The sequence below is a fragment of the Camelus bactrianus genome, chromosome 8 (genome assembly GCF_048773025.1).
Source record: "Camelus bactrianus isolate YW-2024 breed Bactrian camel chromosome 8, ASM4877302v1, whole genome shotgun sequence".
NCBI classification, from domain to species: domain Eukaryota; kingdom Metazoa; phylum Chordata; class Mammalia; order Artiodactyla; family Camelidae; genus Camelus; species Camelus bactrianus.
In genome coordinates this window covers 3,125,579-3,149,214 of record NC_133546.1, presented here as the reverse complement: position 1 = coordinate 3,149,214, position 23,636 = coordinate 3,125,579, and the positions used below count along the sequence as shown (strand labels likewise).

The following is a 23,636-nucleotide window of genomic DNA, read 5'->3' as shown; positions in this document are numbered from 1 at the left end:
CTTCTGAGGCATTCAGGGTTTGGGAATTTCGCTTTAATTCTGATAAGCAAAAGTGCTAGAGATTAATTTACTCTGTTTGGTACAAAGCATTCAAACAGCCCTAAGCTGATCTCATATTTAAAGCAGAAAAAAGGGCTAAGTCAGTGAAGAACATTGACTAGAAGTCTAAGGACAGAGATTTTGTTCTGGTGATTTCCCTGACTTGCCACATAAGCTTAGGAAAATCACTAACAGTAATTTGATCGATTTTCCCTCTCTCTCCATCCAGCTAGCTATACACTTGTACATTTCAACAACCACTTTTGAACACTAACAATATGCTAGATGCTAGAAGTCTAGAGATGACAGAAACACGGTCTGTGTCTCTTACGGAAGCTGAAGAGACAGAAGGTAAACAATATATACCCGAGGATCAGTGACATCAGCTACGCCTGCCCCTCCTGCCTCCCAGGGCTGTTGTAAAGCTTAAGTAAACTAACCAACTAACCAGAAGGTGTTTTCAAAATATAAAGCTCCACACAAAATAAGGCACTAATATTTTGAGGCAGACGTTCACCAAAACAGCACATTTCTCTATGAGGGTTGCTTGAGTTATCATTACTGAGCTTAAGGCATCTAGAAATACACTGTGATGCTATCAAAAGTCCGTGAACTGCAAACAGAAGTGTCACTTTAAAGTTAATGCAAGGTTACAAAACAAAACCAATGGAAAAACAAATACTGTGTGGTGAGAGCTGCTTAAGTATGCAGAAGCATATGTTTTAAATTATACTTAAGTCTCTGTCAATTAAATAAGAAACTGATTAAAGGACTGGATTTCAAATTAAGTACATTTTTTTCCCAAAGGTAAATTTGTTCTTAGCAGATGATCTAATTATCAAGTCTTAATAAATCTTTGTATGTTTAACAGTACAATAAAAAACAAACAATGAAATTTAAACAAAAGGCCATTGGGGAAGAATACTGAATATGAAAACTGAACTCAACTCAGAGGAGAAAAATCACCATATACCAAAGAAATAACATGAATTCATAAAACACACACACACAAAAATACACAAAACAAAACCTAAATTTTACTCTTTGGAGATTTTTTTTTTTAGCTATGCAGTCAACACAAGTAAAGATGACCCTCTATGAATTTGCATTTCTTGAATTTCCTTTATTTAGTTGTCCCTTTCAAATTGTTACACATTCAAAAATTAAAACAATACGAAAAAGTGTACACTGAGAAGTTTTATTCCCACCAGACATCCTCTCCCACAAACACAACTACGTTTTTCTGAGAAAAACTGTTTCTTCATGTGGCAAATAATGAACTTTCATAAGTACAAGCCACGCGCATCGAATGTATCCAGCACCAAGTGCCAACATTCACAACTGCTTGATTTATGCAAAGCTTTTCTGAGCCAACTGCTTTTCACAGTTACAGCCAGCATTTGTAGAGTGCCTACTATGTGCGAGTCACTATTCCAGTTTACATTTATTACATCATTTAATCTTCAGAAAAATCCTATGATAAATTTGCTATTATTATCCACATTTTACAGAAGAGAAAAAGAGGGCTAAGAGGTCAATTTGCCAAAGTTTAGACAGCAAGTAAGTAGCTGAGCCAGGATTTAAATAAAATTAGTGCACCTTCCACACTCTCTAAAACCTACTCTCTACTACCTCTCAACCTACTGTCTCACCAGTTTATAAGTAAAAGAGTCAGATACTGTGGAGGCGAAAAGACATCCTCCCAAAAGACAGCCATGTCCCATCCCCAGAACCTGCAAGTGCAACCTTATACGGCAAAATTGAATTTAAATACTTTGAAAGGAAGAGTTTCAACCTGGATTATCCAGGGGGGCCCTACATGTTGTCCCTGTCATGACAGTTCACACACCATTACTTCTACGCAAGTAATTCACGTCCCAGGGGAAAATGGAAAGAAAGAGCTAGGAAGAGAAAAGCCCAAACCTTTTAAAAGTATGTACAGAAGAGGATGAAAACAAATATATGTATGTATATGTATGACCGAAACATTATGCTGTACACCAGAAATTGATACCTTGTAACTGACCATACTTCAATTTAAATAAGTTAATTAATTAAATAAAGACTACATGGGACATTAAGGAAAAGAAAGTATATACAGAGAGAAAGCAGTTAGAGCAATTTCAGAAGCTGCATACCAAGAACTCAACTCTCAAATCTAAACGTAATAGTTAAATTTCTCATCCTTAGCAGCCGTTAAAGGAAAACAAAATGGGTCATTTCCTTTGGCTCTCAGGTCTTAGAAGGGGTAAGTTACCTTTGCTGTAAATTTTTACCATTTATCCCCTAAGAAGATGAAGAAACTTCTCATTTAATTCATTTTATTAACACTAGGAGGATGAATCAAAAAATTAATCAGTGCATGTTTCCTCAAGTGAATATTGGAAGTACACAGCAACTAGCAAATTCCAGGCCCACCCCTACTGACTGAGGGCTGTGTCAGAAGACTCCAGGCTAGTGCCTTAGAAGGGAAAAGACTTAACACGCAGGCTGGGGCAGGAGGGGGACCTCATTTTATTTTCATGGAGCACCTGAAAGCAGAGCTAGAAAAGATTCAAACGCATGCAGATTGCTTTACAATTTATGGGTTTTACAAACAGCACACAATGCTACTACAATGCCCAGTCATTCTTACAAGTAACAAAATTTAGTCAATCTTACAGCTTATAGCTGAATAGAATGCTATTTGTTAGGAATACATTTTGTCCCTAATAATACAAACATGTATTGAAATAAACACCTTCCCTGGAGGCTGGGAGAGTACATGCAGGCAAAACACACCACACAGAGAACACAGACACTGATGCTGATGAGACAGATTCTAGTCTCTGGGTTCGGAAGTTTGTCTCCACATCTACCACATTCTTCATTTTACCGCCAACCCCAGTGGAGTCCTTCCCTAACCGAACAAACTTTGGTTTGGAGGATGAAGCAGTACTACGGGCTGGAATGAGCAGCTGCCGTCCTCTGCAGTGAGGAAGTGCACAGGTCACAGTGATGAGTGTTTCATAAAACTAAGTCCTTTATGAAAGGATTGTCCTTTATGCCAAAACGATATCTTACTACTATTTGGGATATCAAACTCTTTTTGAAATTAAATGATAATTCACTTTCAACATTTTTAGCTGGCAAGTAAAAAGAGGGAAAACTATGTCATTCTCCTATTTTAAGAAAAATAATGTAACCATGAAATCCACAGAAGTGCGAATCAAGAGTTCAGTGGAGAAAACATGGGGTCTAGAATCAAGACAGGTCAAGCCTGAATCTCAACTCTAACACATGATTTCTTCAGGAACAACCTCCCCACCTATGTACAGCACAGACTTTCTAGAAATGTTAAAGGGGAAAGGCAGGTAAAGGTTCTCGCACACCCCTCGTACACAGGCAGCACTCAACAAATATTTAAAAAGAGCATTCATAAAAATGCAGCTACTTAAATTTTTTTTTAAATCCTATTATGCTATTAAATCATTAAGAAAGCATGAATAAATGTATACGAATCCTTTCAAATCAGCCATGGTCACAAAACTAACATACTTAGCACAGATTAATATACTGCCAACGTTTATGAACTCACTTTGTACATCTCTCTACAACTGGAAGTCCAAAAAATAAAAATTTAATCAACTGCAAACAGAGTGTAGCCATTAAAATATTACAGCCTTTATATAGCTTCTAATTCCCTTTACTGGACAAGTCACAGGAAAAGTGTTAATTTGGTAAAATTATTTCAAATGACAGTGAATTTCAGGTCACTCAAGGATCTGTCTGTCTGGCTCTGTGTTCCCTACAGCACCCAGCACACATGTCCTCCACATGCTTGTGGAGTAGGTAATAATACATTTTCCCATTTTCAACTATTGTCTTAGGGGCTTTATTACTTTACATTTAAAAATGTATTGGTTTAAAATTAAGAAAAATGTTTTATCTCCTTATTTTAGGTGTAAGTAAAACAAAGACAGTCAAAAACTTTAAAAATCAATGTTACAACGTTTTAACTTTAAAAATCAAGCTGGAATTTCTTACAATTGTCTGCAATTGCCTTGGTATTCATCTTATTTTCATGTTTTAAACTAATTACAGTTATCTTCAGATATGTAACAGTGCCGAACACAGACAACTGTTGTTACTGGATGGATGGACAGACAATGGATGGATAGACAGACAGAAAGACAAGTGGATGGGGAAAATTGTAAATTTGGAAAATAAAAGTCACAGACTATATGCTCAGGCTAACTTACCTGAAACGTGGTATGAATCGCAAGTTCAACAAACTAGAAATTGAGGGACTTGGTTTTCAGAAAGTCCAACCATACAGGTGTATCAAAAATTTTCAGTTATATTTGAAACTCTGCCTCAAAATATAAATTTAATTTAAAGAAAAATTAGAGTGTTAAGCAAAAGGAAAACACCTCAAAAGGCAAAATGTTAGGTTTAAATATGCATATTATTTCATTTTTATGACAAAGGTAAAAAAGTATAAAAGACAGTAGTTTCTTCTGAAAGTTAACCAAAAAACTTGGACTTTCAATTGTATATATTTGAGGATGAAATAAATTTTTGGATTACTGGTAAATATGTTTCAGAGTAATACGTTAAAGACTAGAAGAGGTTCAGATAGAAGCATATTGACTAAATACCCTAATTGTTGGCTTTGCATTTAAAATAACACCAATATTAATATCAAGAAAATTTTGGATTGGACTTTTTTCCCCCAATTTTACCAATCAAGATAGTACTGATTTACAGGAAAGTAGTCATCATAATAATATTTACTGAGCTAACATTTATTGAGTATTAACCATGGACTGAGCACTGTATTGTTTTAAATGTATTAACTCATTTACTCCTCACAACAATTTTTTCAGGTAAGAGTTATTATCCCCTCCATCTTACAGATAAGGAAACAGAAGAAAGGTTCAACAGCTAGTCACACAACTAATCTGTGGCAAAACTGGATTAAAATCCAGATGTCTGCTTCCAGAGTCACTCTTAACCTCAAGAATAGAAATAGTTATTGAATCAAACTGAACCATATGCAAATAGACGGCAACCAGAGAGTTTCATGTGCTTTTCATCTGTACCCTAACACTTCTTGAGCGCTTATGATGCGCCAGCTGCAGAACTCCAGCCTCCTCTGCCCTTCCTCTAATGCCTCCACTTACATGTGTTTGGGGAGACACCGTAAAACGATGTAAGTTAAAGAACCATCATTTTAAATGGGGTAGACATTTAACCAATTACAACAACAATGATGAAATTATAAATTTTTAGAGTTATTTCCCTTCAATTAACAAACTGTTTAGTTCAAAATAAGTTAGAACATGAGACAGAGCTGTGTTGCCCAGATATTTTCTCAGTGAGTCTTATTAGTCATCTGGGTTTCAAAAGCAATAAAGCAACAGAAGAGGTATTTTTATTGGGAAGAAAAGGAGGAGCAGAGGGTGGAGTGAAAGGGGAAAATTTTTAAATTGTGCATAATTCATAAATTAGCATGGTCAGAAAGGGAATCTTCCTGTCTGTAAGTCTTAATGGCTAGCAAAAAAGGGGGCTTTTCTTTCATAGCCCCCCAAAAACAGCTGAAAATTTTTAAGCATTTTCCATCAAGTCTTTTCAGTCACCCTTTGTTTGTTATTCTTTGAAGGCAGAACCTGAGATGAAGTTTAAATTTTGCACTTGAAATAAAACTGGTATAACTGTAGCTGGTGTCAATATAGAAGTTATTTGTTTATTGTTTTATTTCACTTTGCTCTGCTCTACGATAGTACACTTGTCTCTCATTTAGACCAGGTTTTCCACTACCAAGAACCACAGCTGTACAGAATGGCTTGCCAGAAATCTGAACCACTACAAGCATGACTCATCTGGTCCTGCCCTGCTCTACAATCTTGGCCAAAAGGCAATGTCAAGTTCATTTCATACTTGGGACACGCAAACAAAGAGCTTAAACAGCTCTTCAAAAGATAAAAAATTGTTAAGTTGCAGCTGAATATGTATTAGCCTGACAATAAATTAAGAATATAATCTACCTGAGATTGCCTTCCGTGGATTTTATGCTGTTTGCCAGAAGAAAAGAATTTAATCCATAAAGGTGACCCATTTATTCATCAATGCTTTTTAATTTAAAAGACTGTAATACGTATTCATAACAAAAAAGGGAATCAAATATTTTAAAATATTAGACAAAAATGCTATACTAGCATAAAAAAATTTATTGCAGCATAATCAGTTTTAATTCAAATCCTTACGTAATATGATAATGTTCAAAATGTTCTAGTTAGGATGCAGCAAAAGTGACACTAAGAGGGAAATTTATAGCAGTACAAGCCTACTTCAAGAAACAAGAAAAATCTCAAATAAACAATCTAACCTTATAGCTAAAAGAACAAGAAAAATAATAAATGAAGCCCAAAGGCAATAGAAAGAAGGAAATAGTAAAGATCAGAATGGAAATAAATTCATTAGAGACTACAAAGATAATAGAGAAGATCAATAAAACTAAGAGCTGGTTCTTTGAAAAGATAAAATTGACAAAGTTTTAGCTAGACTAAGAAAAATAAAAGACTCTGATAAATAAAATCAGAAATGAAAGAAGAAAAATAATAATGGATACCACAGAAATACAAAGGATTATAAGAGAATATTAAAAACAGCTAAATTCCAACAAAATGGACAATCCAGAAGAAATGCACAAATTCTTAGAATCATATGACCTCCCAAGACTGATTTATGAAGTAATAGAAAATCCAAATCTGTAGGACAGAGATTCAAATAGTAAGCAAAAAGCTCCCCCCAAAAAAAGTCCAAGACCGGAAGACTCCACAGATGAATGCTACCCAACATTCAGAGGAAATTTAATACCTGTTCTTGTTAAACTCTTCTAAAAATTCAAAAAGGAGGGAATGCTTCCTAACTCACTTTACAAGGCCAGTATCGTCCCGATACCAAAAATCAAACAAGGACAATATGAAAAAAAGATTACAGGCCAGTATCTCTGATGAACATAGATGCAAAAATTCTCAACACAATGATAGCAAACCAAATACAACAAAATGTTAAAATGATCATACACCATGATCAAGTGGGATTTATTCCAGGGATGCAAAGATGGTTGAACATTCATAAGCCAATCAATGTGACACATCACATAACAAAAACAAGGCTAAAACCCATATGATCATCTCACTAGATGCAGAAAAAGCATTTGACAAGATTCAACACCAATTTATGATAAAAACTCTCAATAAAGTGGGTATGGAAGGAATGTACAAAGGTCATCTATGACAAACCCACAGCTAACATCATACTCAGTGAAGAAAAACTAAAAGCTATTCTTCTAAAATCAGGAACAAAACAAGGATGCCCACTCTCACCAGTCACTTTGTTTATTAAAGTATAGTTGATTTACAATATTGTGTTAGTTTCAAGGGTACAGCAAAATGATTCACTTATCTATTAACTTTTTTTAATTTGAGTTTTTGTCTTTTCCAGATATATACCTAACAGTAGGATTGATGGGTCATACAGTAGCTCTATTTTTAGTTTTTTAAAAACACTCCATACTGTTTTCCATAGTGGCTGCACCAATTTACCTTTCTACCAACACTGTGGGAAGGTTCCCTTTTCTCGGCAACCTCTCGATTATTTATTATTTGCAGACTTTTTGATGATAGCCATTCTGACCAGTGTGAGATGATTGTGGTTTTGATTTGTATTTCTCTAATAATTAGCAATGTTGAGCATCTTTTAATGTGTCTATTTTGCCACTCTTATTAAACATAGTATGGGAAGTCCTAGTCAGAGCAATTAGGCAAGAAAAAGAAATAAAAGGAATTCAGGTAGGAAAGGAAAAAGTAAAACTTTCACTATTTGCAGATGACATGATTTTACATACAACCTAAAAGACAACCCTAAAGATTCCACTAAAAAACTATTAGAAAAAATTAATGAATACAGTAAAGTTTCAAGGAACAAAATCAACATACAAAAATCTGTTGCACTTCCTTATGCTAACAATGAACTAGCAATTAAGGAAAAATCACACTTACAACAGCAAAAAAAAGAATACTTAGGAAAAATTTAACCAAGGAAGTACAGATCTGTATACTGAAAACTGTAAGACATTGTTAAAAGAAACTGAAGAAGTCACAAATAAATGTAAAGATCTGTGCTCATGAACTGAAAGAATTAACATTGTGAAAATGTCCATATTACCTAAAGCAATCTACAGATTCAGTGCAACCCTGATCAAAATCCCAAGGACACTTTTCACAGAAATAGAACAAAAAAATTATATGGAACCACAAAAGGCCCTGAGTAGTCAAAGCAATCTTGAGAAATATGTTTAATAAAGCTGGAGGTAGTCAGGAGTCATTTCCTGACTTCAAACTATATTACAAAGCCAAAGTAATCAAAACTGCATGGTATTAGCAGAAACAGATACATAAATCAATGGAACAGAATTGAAAGTGCAGAAATAAATCCATGCATATTTGGACCATTAATATTCAACAAAGGAGCAATAAACATGTAATGGATAAAGGATAGTTTCTTGGATAGATGGTGTTGGGAACAATGGATAGCTGCATGCCAAAAAACAAACAAACAAACAAATAAAAAACAATGAAGCTAGACTACTATCTCATACTATATATAAAAATCAAAGCTTAAAAAACTCCTAGAAAAAAAACAGAGGCAGTACACTCTTTGACTTTGGTCTTAGCAGTATCTTTCCAAGTATGACTCCTCAGGCAAAGGAAACAAGGAAAAATAAACAAATGGGACTACATCAAACTAAAAAGCTTCTGTACAGCAAAGAAAACTATCAACAAAAATGAAAAGACGACCAAGAATTAGAGAAGGTATTTGTAAATGATATACCTGATATGGGATTCATATCCAAAATATATAAAGAACTCATACAACTCAACAACAAACTAACAAATAATCCGATCTAAAATGGGCAGAGGAGTTGAATAGACACTTCTCCAAGGAAGACATACAGATGGCCAGCAGGACATGAAAAGATGTTCGACGTCACTAATTATTAATGAAATGTAAATCAAAACCATAACGAGCTAGTACTACACAACTGCGAGAATGGCTATTATCAAAAAGGCAAGGAATAATGAGTGTTAGTGAGAATGTAGACAAAAGGGAACCCTCAGGGAATGTAAACTGGTAAAGTCGCTATGGAAAACAGCATGGAGATGCCTCAAAAAATTAATAATAGAGCTACTGTATAATCCAGCTATCCCACTTCTGGGTATTTATCCAAAATAAAAACACTAATTTAAAAAGATATATGCACACCTATGTTCATTGCAGCATTACTTACAATAGCCAAGCTATAGAAACAACCTAAGTGCCTATCAGTGGATACAGGGATAACAAAGTTGTGATATATATACAACTGAGTACTAGTTGGTCATACAAAATAGATTAAATCTTGCCATTGGTGACAGTATGGATGGACCTGGAGGGTATTATGCTAAGTGAAACTGTCAGACAGAGAAAGGCAAATATTGCATGATTCCATTCATGTAGAATGTACAAAACAAAATAAGTGAACAAATCAAACAAAAATAAACACATTAATTCAGAGAACAGACTAGTGGTTACAGAAGGGAAGAGGCAGCGGGGAGGGAAAAGTGGATAAAAGAGATCAACTGTACAAAGATGGATGAAAACTAAACTTGTGGTGGTGAGAATGCTGTAGGGTACATGGCTGTGTAAATATAATGCTACACATGAAACTTTCATAATGTTACGAACCAATGTTACCTCAATTTTTTAAATTAATTTTTAAAAATATTCTAACTAGGAGAGTTGATGATATGATTCCATTTTGTAAAATGAGCAAAAGCAGCACAAAAATTGGGTACTAAAATAAAATTTAAAAGTCAAAAATTCATATGTTGACTATTACATCAACAAAATCTATAGCTAGTATTAAGACATTACATTAGTCACATTTCAGTTTTTTCAAAGCCTTATTAGTAAACATTTATGCTTTAATAAAGATATTTTTATTATAACTTGAGAAATGTAAAAATGGTAAATGTACTCCTAAACTATCCATCTTATAAAGACACTAATATTATGAATCATGCAATCATTCTGAATATGTTAAGGATGCAAAAAGTATCAAGTCAAGATTCCAAAGACAACAAAAACTTTCCTCAGATTTTTCGTTCTATCATAGCCCACAAAATAAATGATTATTATAAGTGAGCTAAATCACCAGTATTAGTATCTGTAACATAAAGTGAGATTCTTATTGAATCATACCTGCCTGTAATGCGTCAGCTTTCTAATAATTGCTTTCTATGCTGATTACTTTATACAAAAAAATTTTAATTGCCTTTACTGTTGAGGAATAACCCTATGACATTGGATTTGAATTGGAGCTAGCATTTAAACATTTTATATACACACACACACACTTATATATGCATATATTTCCTAGCTTTATCCAATGAAAGGGCCTAGAAGGAATAACACCCAAGCTTCAGTGAGCACACTTAGTGCTCTGGTCTTGGCTACTAAATACCATTCCCCATTAAACAGGACCAGGGCTCCTTGGAGAAATGGCTGATTCCAGGTCTGAGACAGAAAAGTATAAAGTAAATATAGAAAATTCCATGCTAGAAGGGCAAGTAAGTATCTAAGGCCAATGGAAACATGTGAAATGGACTAAGGAAATGTTTTGAAAGAACTGATACTGGCCCAATCTGGGGCAGTTTGAGGATCAGAAGTAATAAATACAATGGAGCATATCATGTTAAATATAAAAGGAAAAAGGAATAAGTATTGTAACGTGTTATTATAGCATTGAATATAGAAGGAATCCATGAGTCCATAATGCTACCCAAAGAAAAGCAACAAAAAAAAAAAAAAAGAGAGAGAGAGAGAGAGAGGGCAGAGCAGTTTGGGAGTAGGGGTGGGCTGATGAGGGGAGCTCTTTACAGGATAATTCAAGATTTAAATATACAACAAATAGTAGAATTTTTCAACTCTTCATTCTGTAAGCCCCTGAGTAATAATTCAGGCAAAAATAATCAATGAATGCTTAAAACCACTGAAGGAAAGGTTAGAAACACATTCACACTGTCTCAAAGTATCATTTCACAGACTACTCATTACAAAGGAGAGAAGATACCTTTACAGCAGAGACTTCTGGCGGACACCATCTGAACCTAGTGAGCAAATTTAGCATCACCAAAAATAGAACTGACATTATGAGATGCAGTAAGAATCTGCACTAAGCCAGAGAACCATATACTCTCCTGCACGGCTTGAGAGAGAAGCAGCACAGAAAGGGAAGGGAGGAGATGAAGCTGGTACAGTAAACAAGATCCAGGGCATGGAGCAAGATTATCTCCAATCTATCGATGAAGAAACTGAAATTCGGAGAAGTCAGATAACTTTCTCAAAGTCAAGTACCCAATGACTGGCAAAGCTGAAATTTAAATCAAGTCCACCTGATTCGAAAACCCAAATTCATTTGACTGTTGAGCCAGACAACCTCAACCACACCGCTGGGGGCAAAGTCTCGGGCCAGTCCACTGTAGATTTCTCCCTGAAGCAGCGGCCCACTCCTTCAGCGCTAGCCCTGAAGTTCGCCTGCCCTAGTCTCGGTGCTTCCTTTTCCTAACCTACTTGTCTTCACATCAGCCCTTGAGATGCTTGCCTGGGGTCCATTACAACAGCCTCAGAAGAAAATCAATGCCCATTTTAATCACCTTTAATACCCAGACTTCTATCATAACTTAGCCAAAAGCCTACTGAATAGCTCCAGTTAATGTGTCCAAATCAAACACCTGATTTCCCACCAACCTGATTCTCCATTCTTCCAAACTTTGAAAGATACTTGGCCAAAACTTTGATGCCATCATTCATGTCTTTCTCTCCCACCTCACACCAAATCCATAAGGAAATCCTGCTAGCCGTACCTTTAAAATATATCCACAACCTACCGCCTTCCACCCAGTCTACTGCCTCTGCCACGGCCCAGCCACTGTCATTCCCTGCCAGATTGGGCACCGGCTTCCTAACCTGTCTACCTGTTTCCACCCTTCTCCTCCCAGTCTGTTCTCACGGCGGCAGCCAGGGCAATTTTAGCAAGTCAGACAGAGCACTCCTCTGCTTAAAGCCCTTCCATGGCTTCCTGTCTCACCTGGAGAACAGACAAAACCCTTAATGGGGGGGGGGGGTGTCTGAACACCCTACACAATCTTCGCGTTTCTCCCCTACTCACACCAGCCTCCTTGCAGTGCCTTCAATTACACCAGCCAGGCTCTCAGATCAGGTTTTTGCACTTGCTATGTGTTCACCCCGCTTGAAAATCTTGTCCCCAGCCATCTGCCTAGCTTGAAATCGTTGCTCGTATTTTACCTTCTGGGTGCAGCCTTCCCTGCTTACAACGACTAGAACTACAACTGCACTCTGTGCCGCCTCACGCTGCTGTGCTGCTCTCCGTAGCACTTACCACGGGCCTGACACTCTGCATATTCTACTTGGTTCTGCCTGCCTCCTCCCTTAATGTAGGTGTCCAGGAAGACAGACTTTTTAAAAAATCTGTCCACTGCTATAATCCCAATCCTTAAAACAGTAGGCACCTAATATCTGTTGTGTAAACGAATATCAAATAAATAAAGAGATGACAAACCCATACATACAGATCATGGACTATGACAATTATCCTTGTGAACTGTTGCTAGTTTTTTTTGTTTTTTTTTTTTTCTTGTTGAGCCACTTTCTTCTAATACAGGGTACTAGATCCAAGCCAGGTTTTAATGTTGAACTAGTCAGAAAGTTATCTCAATTCCTGTATGTGGAAAAGTAAGCCAGTGAGTTTTTGGCTGTATTTGGACTCAAGCATTTTCTTATAAGGAATTCAGGTTTTTATCACAAGAATGTTTCTTCCTTTCAGAAGAAATATACAAAATAATGTTAAGGTAACTTGTGTTATGATCTTAAATGTGACCAATTAATAGGAAGAAAAAGTCCCTCAGTCCAAATGTAGCACATAAACAAAGACTTGGGAAATTTTTGTAGGACAGAAACAGATCTGCTTTAGAAATAGAATGTTTAAATTATGTGTTCCAGTTAATTCTTTTGTAGATAGCTTGACAGCTATCTACAAGATCTTAGCAATGTCAAACCGAAGCAGACGAGGGAAAACGTGAACGATACTAGATCTACTTACAGTTCTGGTTGTGTCCTTCGTACGCCTTTAAATCCGTTTTTATATACAATGGAGAGTAATTAGAAGCTAATAGAAGGCTGCAAGGCTAGCATAACAGCAAAGAAGAGAAAGGGCAGCTAAGAGCTGCAGTGTGTGACCACAGGCAAGAGCGGAACATCTGCCCCATAAGAACCGAACACCAGAAGCGACAAGAATGGCACCAGCGAAGTAACATCGGCTTGCTCCCTGGCCTCCGGCCTGCTCAGGGCCGTGAGCCAGGCTGACGAACCACCCGCAGTTTAATTTTAAAGGGCTTTTCCCCCACTTATTTTTGGTTGAGGAAAACCCCAAACCTGTCAATTTGCTAGGTAGATCTTCAAACACCAATACACACTTTAGCAACTATTTAATCGCATCTGAGAGTGGTAACATTATCACTGCAAGAGTTTGAAAGCAAATTTTACTACTCAGATTTAATTTCTGTTCTCCTTATTTCTAGATCTTGGAAAGAGCCTCAAAAGACTAACAATATGAAAGATCTAAAAATATACCTTTGAAGGATTATATGTGAATGCATTGGAAATTCATTGTCAAATTATCTTTTGAAAGAGGAAAAGTAAATGAAAAAATACTTTTTAGCAAAACTGCTTCAAGTTTTCCACACCTAAGTCATTGCTCCAACAGCTGTTCCATATCAGGCAAAAGGGAGTTCGTTCCTTCGTGGACAATCAGGGCACAAAGCGTCTCTACGAGGTGACGCTGGGCAAGAGACTTATGCTAAGGTTCGGATCCAGAAAATAGTGATAATCATATACCAGTCTTATAAGGATTTCTGTGAAGACAAATGAAGATCATGCACAGAAAATTCTCAGAATATTGTCTGGAACATGCTAACTGCTCAATTAATGGTTCCTTGGGTTCTTTTTTTTTTTTTTTCTGTTAAGCTCATACAATGGGTAGAATCAAAATCTGTATCCCTATCTTTTTTTAAATAAATTAGGAGAAATTTAAACTACTAACCCTGAATTAGGAGTTAGAAACTTGCTCCTGTGCTCAGCTAGATGCATGGCTTTGCACCTTAATTTATGTAAAATAAAGTGACCAGACTGGTACGTTAAGACCACCTTTGCACAGCTTCCTCCCCTCCCGTCTCTGGACGAGGTCTCCAGCTGCGTCTGATGGAATGTTCTCCTTCCTGTCTTCTACCCTCCCCAACCCTTCCAAAGAGGTGAGGAACAGCCCTACCATAAGGTACTTCCAGGTCAGCCTTAACTCTAATCCAGACATTCTAATTTATTCTAATATCTATGTCACTCTGGTAATCTTAGAAGAGCCACGTTGTAAGATAATTATGGATGAATTTTAAAGACCACAAGCCATCATAATCAATTTCATACCAATTCCTCCCTGACAGTGACTGCCAGTGTTTCTGGCAAGAAATAAATGCGCTGCCGAAAACAAAAGCAAACTAAAACAAGCAAACAAAAAGAAGCAGTTGCAATGCGTCAGCCCTCCTCTTCGTAAGGCAAACAACAAATCTGTGTGCACCGCCCTTGCTCAGTTTAGCTGCTCCCTTGCAACAGCGACGGATTTTCCTCTGTGCCCCACGTGCTCCGTGCCTTGCTATTTCTCCCATTTTTCCTATTCTACCTCTTTCCAAGCTTCTCTCTGATCCATTGTCCTACAATCAGGTTTTGTTTTTGTTTCCTCATCAGAGAATAATGAGAAGTCAAGAGGAACCCGCTGAAACCACTACTTCAGTTTTAGATGTGCCCCCAGGACATCATGGTTTCGTCAAATAGCTACTTTGAGGGGGAGGGGGCTGTACTAGCTCAGTGGCAGAGCGCATGCTCAGTACGCACGAGGTCTTGGGGTCAATCCCCAGTGTCTCCATCAAAATAAATAAATAAATAAGTAAACCTATTTACCTCCCCCAGAAAATAAATAAATAAAAATAAACATTTGTAAAAAGCCAGCCACTTAGAGAAGTCAAGGGTCTTCAGCCGGCTTGGCACACTGGTCCACTGGGAAGGGCTTAATAAGCATTTGGGGCAGTATCACCTAAACAAGCCCCCTCCTCACCATAGAATCGTGCCATCCCACAGTTAGCCATTAGCTGCTGGGGTCCCGGGCGGGGGCAGGAACGAGCGCTTCTCTGGCCAACAGCACAGAGCTGCTAAGCCAGCCTCTCTGGCCTCTCCGGCCTCTCGGGCAGCCTGACTCCTGGTGCTGGCATCAGGCTTGCAGGCGGCCCTGGGAACAGGGACTTGGACGGGTCCTTAGATTCCTTCTAGTCCACTTGGAGTCACAGCTGACACACCGGCGGGGCTTCCACTGCCCAGCTCGCTCCAGCCAAGGGCTGACCAACCGCCCTCCAACAGATTCCAACTGCCGTGGGCTGAGTACAAGCTTGTTTCCTCTGGCGCCGGTGACATCACAGGCCGGCCCTGGAATCCTCCCCGCACCACACCTTGCTCAGCCCTCCCCAGCAGGAGGCCTTAGTCTCACTGCACCAACTCTTCCCGCCCCAAAGGGGAAGCCGACACCTTCCCATCAATCACCATCACTTCTCCAGGGGTTCCAGGGAGACTCACTGGGTTTCCAGCGCTCCGTGCGGGGGACGAGTTGCCAAGGGGGCCTGTAGCCTTTCCAAGATGCTAACCACTTGGGCGAGAGAGAGTGGCCAGCCAGCGCACGGTTCTAAAGAACGATTGTTAGAAAATGGCAGTGAATGAGTTCTCTGTAAAGTGTGGTTTTAAGATCAAGGTAAAACTTAATCCGATGAGAAAGTGAGTTGCCTTTTGAAGGTCTTTGCTTCTGTTCAAGAAACCAAACTGTGTGTGTGAATGTGTGAGTGTGTACGCACACACACACGGGTCCAGATAACTGCTCTAATGCGCCCTTCAACTGACCATTTGGCAAGCACCTCCTCCTGGGCTCCTCACCGCAAACCCCAAGCCCCTTCCCTCTCACGTGGACCCCGCGTGCACCTCCCCTGGCATTAACTTCCTCACTGCGGCTCTCTCTGCCTCCCACTCATCTTCCCGCGGGCAGATTTACATCCACATATTTCCTCATCAAACCTTTCACTCCCACGATGTGCGCTGCATAAAGGACTTGAGACCACTGTGCCCGCAGAGGTCCCCCAGGGCCTGGTTAGCTGCCTTTAACCTCTCTGCCAGGATCATTATCAAGTGCAACCACAAACTGGCATTTTCAAATATTGCTCCCATTCTATTCCCTCCACTCTTGTCTCACAAATAAGGAAATCATTCTTCACATGTCTGATGCTGAGAGCCTTATTCGCCAGATCTCGCACTCAGACATTTATACTAAGTATGATTTCAGTACTTTCTCTCTAGCTGCACACCTGGGACGGTTCTTGTTCCACGTAAGCTATCACACGCCACTTGCTCACGTGTATGCAGTGCCTGCTGCGCACTGCGCGGTGCTTCTCGGGGCTCAGTGGTACTGCAACCTGTGGCGTGCAACTGCTGCAGGAGGCAGAGGGGAGGCAGTGAGCACACATCTTCTTCATCCAGTGGAGCACTACTCAGCCATGAAAATGAATGAAATAATGCCATTTGCAGCAACACGGATGAAATTTAGAGATGATCATATCAAGTGAAGTAAGTCAGAGAAAGATAAATATCATATGATATCACTTATATGTGGAATCTAAAAACAAAATTACACCAATGAACTTATTTACAAAATAGAAAGAGACTCAGACATAGAAAACAAAGGGGGGGGTGATAAATTAGGAGTTTGGAATTAGCAGGTAAAGACTACCACACATAAAACAGAAGAACAACAAGGACATACTGTACAGCACAGGGAACTATGTTCAGTACCTTGCCTATAATGAAGAGTATAAAAAGGAATATATGCATATGTGTATAACTGAATCACTATGCTGTGCACCAGAAACTAACCAGCACTGCAAATCAACTCTACTTCAATTTAAAAAAGAGGACAGTCTCCAATCCTTTAGATCCAGCTGCCGCATCCTTCAGATTCGTTCACAAGAGTAACTGCTGGCAAGACTTCCTAGTCTCTAGATGCCCCACCCCCTCCCCCTGGCATTTTCACCCTAAGACCTTGCTAACAGACAGCTTCCTAGTCCTTCTATGATTTTTTCATAGATTAGCCAAACAGGCTGTTTTCTGATATTTTTATTTGTTCTTAGTTGCATTAAATAATCAGCAGGGTCTCTCATGTCGGGCTGATTTTTAATGATAGTTTACGATGATCCTGCCTCTTCTTGAAGTCTCTGAGTGTAGAGAGTCCCACACTGAAAGTGGAACTTTCTACCACAGCATTTAAGCCAGTGCTATCCTGGTTGCATAAATACTGTTATATGACAGATGTCAGAAAACAAAAGGGAAAGCTGCTTTTATGATCAGCATTCTTAAAAACGGGCACTAAGATCAGCATACACTGAGCAGAACAGGCTGATAAGACAAGTGTGTCTCTGGTCTGAGCTTCCACTTTTGATCCAGCCCTTTACTTCCAGGTCTACTGCCCTCCTCCACTGTCCCAGGTGCCAGCATTCTCCACAGGCTTTTACGGGGACAGAGGAAAGTGTATCACAAGTCGATAGAGCAGCTCATGCTAAGCTGTCAGGCAACGGTAACAAATGGCAGAGACACTAACCAAGTCCCTGTGACCCACCACAGGCTCCCTAGCTCCCAGTCCTACGGCCAACTCTCCACCCCGCACTGCCCTAACCTCTCTCACACCCTTTCTCAACAGGACACTCCAGGATCCGGCTACCAACCCATGGAAGTTGGCCCTGGAGAATAAATCTCTGGTCTCTGTGGCTTACCTGTCTCGGTCTTTCTCAGAGATTTCAATTTTACTGGAAGAGTTCCAGAAAAACTGATGTACCACCGGCGTGCTCCTCCCAACACACACTTTCAGTCACGGTGGAAACTGACCAGACACAGTATTTGGGGGCAGGGGGAGATTTACCATAAAGCTCCATCTCAAGGCCTTACACTTGGACAGGCCCTTTCCAGGGTCCTGGGAAAGACCCTAAAGATGAGTTTTTGTGAAATTTTCCAAATTTTACATGATCACATATTTTTGTGAAATTTGCAAAAGTGAGATATTTGTGTTCCTTTTCATAAATAGGCACCCGACATAAACTTTAACCCCACAAAATCCCGTGCTCCTAAATTATGTCTTATCCAGGAGCAGGGCTCGAGGTAAAAGACAGACCCCATAAAGTCTAAACTAATTCATATTATATTTATTCATGTGACATGGGAAGTCATTTTTCCTCCAATATGAAAACAAAATTAACTTTCAAAAGAAGGGAAATGAGGGGAGGGTATCGCTCAGTGGTAGAGTGTGTGCTTATTAGCATGCACAAGTCCTGGGTTCAACCCGCAGTACCTCCACTAAAAATTAAATAAATAAGCCTAGTAACCTCCCCAACAAAATTTTAAAAAATAAAAATAAAGTTTAAAAAACAAAAGAAGGAAAATAAGTAAAAAAACAAATCTCATGTTAAAAAGAAAAAAATTACATGATAGTTACAAATGATGTGCCTCCTTTACAGAGATACCTTGAACCAACTTTGGAAACCCATGGGCATCTTTTTAAAAAATGTGCTGTCTGAAGAGTGTGCGTGAGTAAGCACAGGGCAGGCACCCGATGCTCTCCCCGAGGGTTCTGCTGTGCAGCCACATTGATGGAAAACAAACGTAGCCAAAGCTGTATGGGATTATACCCCATGGCAACTTCTTAAAAACTCAGATATTGATTATATTTTAACTTTGTACTTTAGTGACATATGGGCCAAGGCAACTGTAACCCACATGTTGTAGCAGGAAACAGTCAAAACAAAATCAGAGACGTTAACATTTAGCAGCAAAAAATGACACTTCTCACGCCCCATGTTGCAGCTGAAAGGCATTCCGGCGAAAACAGGATATACCCGTAGCAGGAAGGCTTTCGGGGAAGTGAGAGAGGTCTTCCTGCCAGGTACACTGCTCTCCTCTGATGCACGAGGACTAGGTAAGCCCCTCCCACACTGTTCGAATCAAAGGCCTTTGCGGAGGGCGCAGGAGGACAGTCTGCTGGTGAGGATGGGCTGGGGTGGGGAGCACTCCTCCAGGCAAGGAGCAGTCGCTCCTGCAGTCACTGGCACCCTGGCACCAGGAAACAGAAACCACTAAACTAATGTAGAGGAAGAGGGCAAGTTCTGAAATAGCTTTTTTTTTTCTTTTTAAAATAATAACAGAGAGTTACACTTAAATGTTTATTCACTGGGGAATGAAAAAACTAAAAGGTGGTATAAGCAACAATGGAATACGATCCCCCAATTAGCTAAAGCAGGCATCCAAACTGCGAGTATTTCTACTGGTTTAAGCTAATTCTTACACAGTGTGCACCTTCTAGGGTACATGGGAGAACACAACGGTCAAGACATGTACATCCAGAAAATGTTACTTAGGATTAACCAAAGAGAAAGCAAAAAGCAAAGAATATGTGATAAACAAGGAGGGTTTCCCCACTGCCGAATTTAAAAATTAGGTTCCCTGTTAACACCCACTTCTTTTCTCTTCCGTAACCTTTATCACAATTTTTAGGTAAATACACAAGAGCATCCTTTATAGCACTGCTCATGAAAGCAACTACAAAGAAACGAACAGGAGCATTACAGTGGCATGGAATATGATTTATCCTTTTACACTAATAAATAAAGTAGACCCATCTCTCCGTACTTGAGTGGAAAGCTGGAAAGCTCCCTGTGCTATGCTATTAAATAACAAAGAAACCCTCAGTAGGTGCTACTTCTGTTTAAGATGACCATTACACACACATAGATCTTAAACAAATGGGGAAAAACTAACAGGGTCATCACATACGGGGAGTGGAATTTCTTTTACTTTGAACATTTTTCACATTGTTTGATTTTCTAAAGTGAATAATCCCTACACACAAAAAAAAATTCAATAGCTAAAAATAAAAAAAAAAAAACCTCTTTCTGCATTTCCCATCTTTATTACAAATATCTCTTGAGTCACCAAATCCAGAACCCCAGGGCTCTGCTGGGCTCCTCTCCTCCCCCGCTCCTGAAATGTCATAAAGGAATCGGTCTTTTAGTGTTAATTCCCTGGCGTTGCTGGTATCTGTTCTCCCAGCCCATCCCTTCCACCTGCATTTAAGCCTCCATCATCTCGCTCTACAGCAGTCGACTGACTGGCTTTCTTTTCCTCATCTGTGCCCCCTCTAATCCATCTTGACATTGCTTCCACACTTCCTGCACCCACACTTAAAAAACAAAAAGCCACAGCATCATTTATCCCTTCCAGTGTTTCCTTACAGCCTGTGCAACGCAGTCACTTAGCTGGCCCAGGACGCCTGCCAGAATGCCACCCCCCCTCAATCTCCCCCACTGTGCTCCGTGTTCTTCTGATGATACATTTCTTGCAGTTCCCTGAATGTATTATAGCTTCATTCACGCTCTTCCACTTAGCCTGGAACTTCCCTTTCCTAACTCATGTAAGTAAAATCGCTTCTGTTTAAGAACTCAAGCCCAGCATCACCTCCTCCACAAAATGCTTCTGCCCCTTCTCTCTCGGACAGAGGGCCCCTTCTGTGGTCTCACTGAATCTTCTACTGAAACAGCAAAAGCAGAGGGGGACCTCCATGGACCGCAGGCTGCCCAGTGCCAGGGACTTGAAACCCTCTGTCTGTTCCACACTAATGCTATTTCAAGGTAGGTAGGCTTCTGCATTTTATAGCTTGTAAAATTTTGAAATGTCTCTCATCTCAAGAATGAGAAAATAGAAGTCTGAAAGGGGTGGGTGGGTGGCTAGCTTGGAGGAATTATCCAAGACCAGACCAGAAGAGACAGGCTTCCGTGCCAGATCTTCGGAGAGCTCAGCACGCTCATGACATTCACTAAGACTTCGCTGTACTTCCTTGCTCACATCTCTCGCTCTCCCTGGAGGGGCCTCATCTTCCGGTGGACAGGGACTATTGCTAATGCATGCTTTCACCCCCAGACGCAGTCCAGAGCTGGGCCCACAGCAGGAGCTTGTGGGCACATGGCGGGTAATGCAGCCAAGGGAGGGCGAGAGATTAGAGACCCAAGCGCTAGCACGACCTTAAACAAATTACATCGCCAAGCCCTGTTTCCCTAAAAGTGCTGTAATGATAAAAGAACTTCGTATAGGGCCACTGAGCAGATTCAATGAGGCAACATAATAAAGCACCTTGCACAGAGTTTGGGACACAGCAAATTCTCAAAAATGCTATCAATGGTAACAGTAACAGTGAGGAAAGGAAGGCTCATGATGGGGCATGCATCAGTCAGCAGGAGCTGAAGTAACAAACTATTCCAGGATCTCAGTAATTTAAAACACCAAGGATCTCCTTTTACTTACTATCCCACCGAAGTTCTAGGGATTCACCTCTGCTTTGCTCTCACTCAGGAACTCAAAGTGAAACTCGCCTGGAACGGCACCACGTACCCCGGCAGGGGGAAGGGAACACGGTACACTGTGCCCTGGCCATTAAAGATGTCCACTGCTACGTAACACACCTCACTCCCTTCCACATTTTATTTGCCAAAGCAAGTCACATGATTATAAGCTTGAAGGGGAGGGGAACCCAGGAGGAAAACTGGAAATGTCACATCACCAATGATGCAGAGTGTGAACAGAAGAGCGTTTCTTCCAGCAGTAAGTGTCCCAGGTACCGCAGGTGGGAGGCAGGCTCAGGGGAGGCACCAGGGGAAGCACACAGAGGCTGGCAGAAAGCAAACAGTAAGTCAAGCTCAAGGAGAAGCATCTTTGGTGCAGCGTGGCTGGAACTCGGGGTGTGGGGGTGCTTTGCAGGAGCTAAGGCTGAAGGAGGCAGGTTGAGTCAGACTGTTAAGGGATTTATGGTGAATTAGTGATCATGTCAGTGGTGCAAACCCAGGAGATCAGAATGTCAACATGTGTAATTTAACGCGATCACCCAGGGCTCTATATCCCAGTGGGAGGCACATCTGTTCTACTGTCACTCGTCATAAATTATACTCACGTTTTACCCATTTTCTTGCTTCACAACTGGGAAATGGCAAAACAATTCTTTTCAAAATATTTTTCCCACATAGGTGCAGAAAAAAATGTTCACTTTTGGAAATCCATTGACCACAGGATGTGGAAGAGCTAAGGTGCACACCCGTCTCCACAAGGACTGGCCTCTCCTCACTGGAAGGATGAGGCCAAGGCTGGACCGCACGTCCTCGGCTGAGCACGGAGGTCAAAGCCGTAGTGCAGTTATTCAGATGCCGACTCAGAGGACCGAAGATCAAAGCTGGGCGGGTGCAGTGCGAGGAGAGAGCCCCAGAGTCCCCGGTGCCGGCCGAGTTTACGGAGCAGGAGGGGAGGCTCCGTAGCATGACCTGTCAGGAGAGGATGCCAAAACGCCCGTCCCGGCAGAGACTCGCCCTCTGCTCTTCTAGAAAGAGCTCTAATTCAAGTATTGCCTTTGCTGCCATAAATGAGAACTTACAGGAATTTTAAATACCATTCACGACTTGTGGGCAATGGCGTGCTAACCTCATATACTTTTCCTTAGATGCTTTATGAGTCAGCCCTCAAAACTTTCCTACCTTGATTTGTGAGAGAGAGATTGTAACACGTTGAAAATCCCGTGCATGTGGACTGAGAAAACCTTTTTCCAGTTTAAGTCCCTGTCCTTCATTCCTATTTGACATTTAGCAAAGGCCCGAGTCACCTCCCCTCAGCTTTCCCTTCCTGAAGTAAGGAATACTCCTAGTTTAACTTTTGAGTTTTAACTGAAGAATCTTCCACCAGAAGCAGCTGAGAACCCAAAGCAACGTTAGAGTCAGTCCTAAGGCCGCTCCTAGCCCTCGGCTCTGCTTGAGTCTAAGAGGTGTTCCTTTCCACTGAACAAAATCCCAATATGTCTGTTTCTCAAAGGACCCTTTCAACTGCAAGAGACAGAATCCCAATTCATCCCAGCTAAGCAAACAAACAAACAAGCAAAAAGCATGATGCTATCACCCACTCCTGTGGCAAACTGTGCGAGAAAAAGAAATACATTATTGTTTTTTCTCTTTTGTTCTGTTTATAAATTTGGGTTTTTTTTTTTTATATAAATTTTGCTTTTTATTGAAGTGTGTTTGATTTACCATGTTAGTTTTGGGTGTACAGCAAAGCAATTCAGTTATACACATACAGACATTTTTTTCCAGACTCCTTTCCACTACACGTCACTGTTATACTAAGCCCCTGAGTTCTCCGGGGCACTTGTTACCACATGATAACCTCACCTATCCTCACTGTAGCACAGGCCTCTGTGACAGGACTGAGGGCGTATCTGCCACCGCGTACCAACCTCAGTAGGATGAGAGAACTGCTTCCCCAGGGTCCCCACC

General features: G+C 40.2%; 1 protein-coding gene across 13 annotated transcripts in view; it reads right to left on the bottom strand.

The window, feature by feature from the left end:
- Positions 1-23,636, bottom strand: part of PDE10A (phosphodiesterase 10A) — a 536,527-nt gene that overhangs the window by 197,879 nt on the left and 315,012 nt on the right. Inside the window, exon 1 of one of the 13 annotated variants that reach the window (XM_074368031.1) lies at positions 13,250-13,612. The exons of 10 other annotated variants lie outside the window; for them this stretch is intronic. The gene's annotated coding sequence lies outside the window, so the exon portion shown is untranslated. Of the gene's footprint in view, positions 1-13,249; positions 13,613-23,636 lie in introns of those variants that run through there. 2 more of the 13 variants (XM_074368030.1, XM_045513222.2) reach the window with 2 other exon arrangements.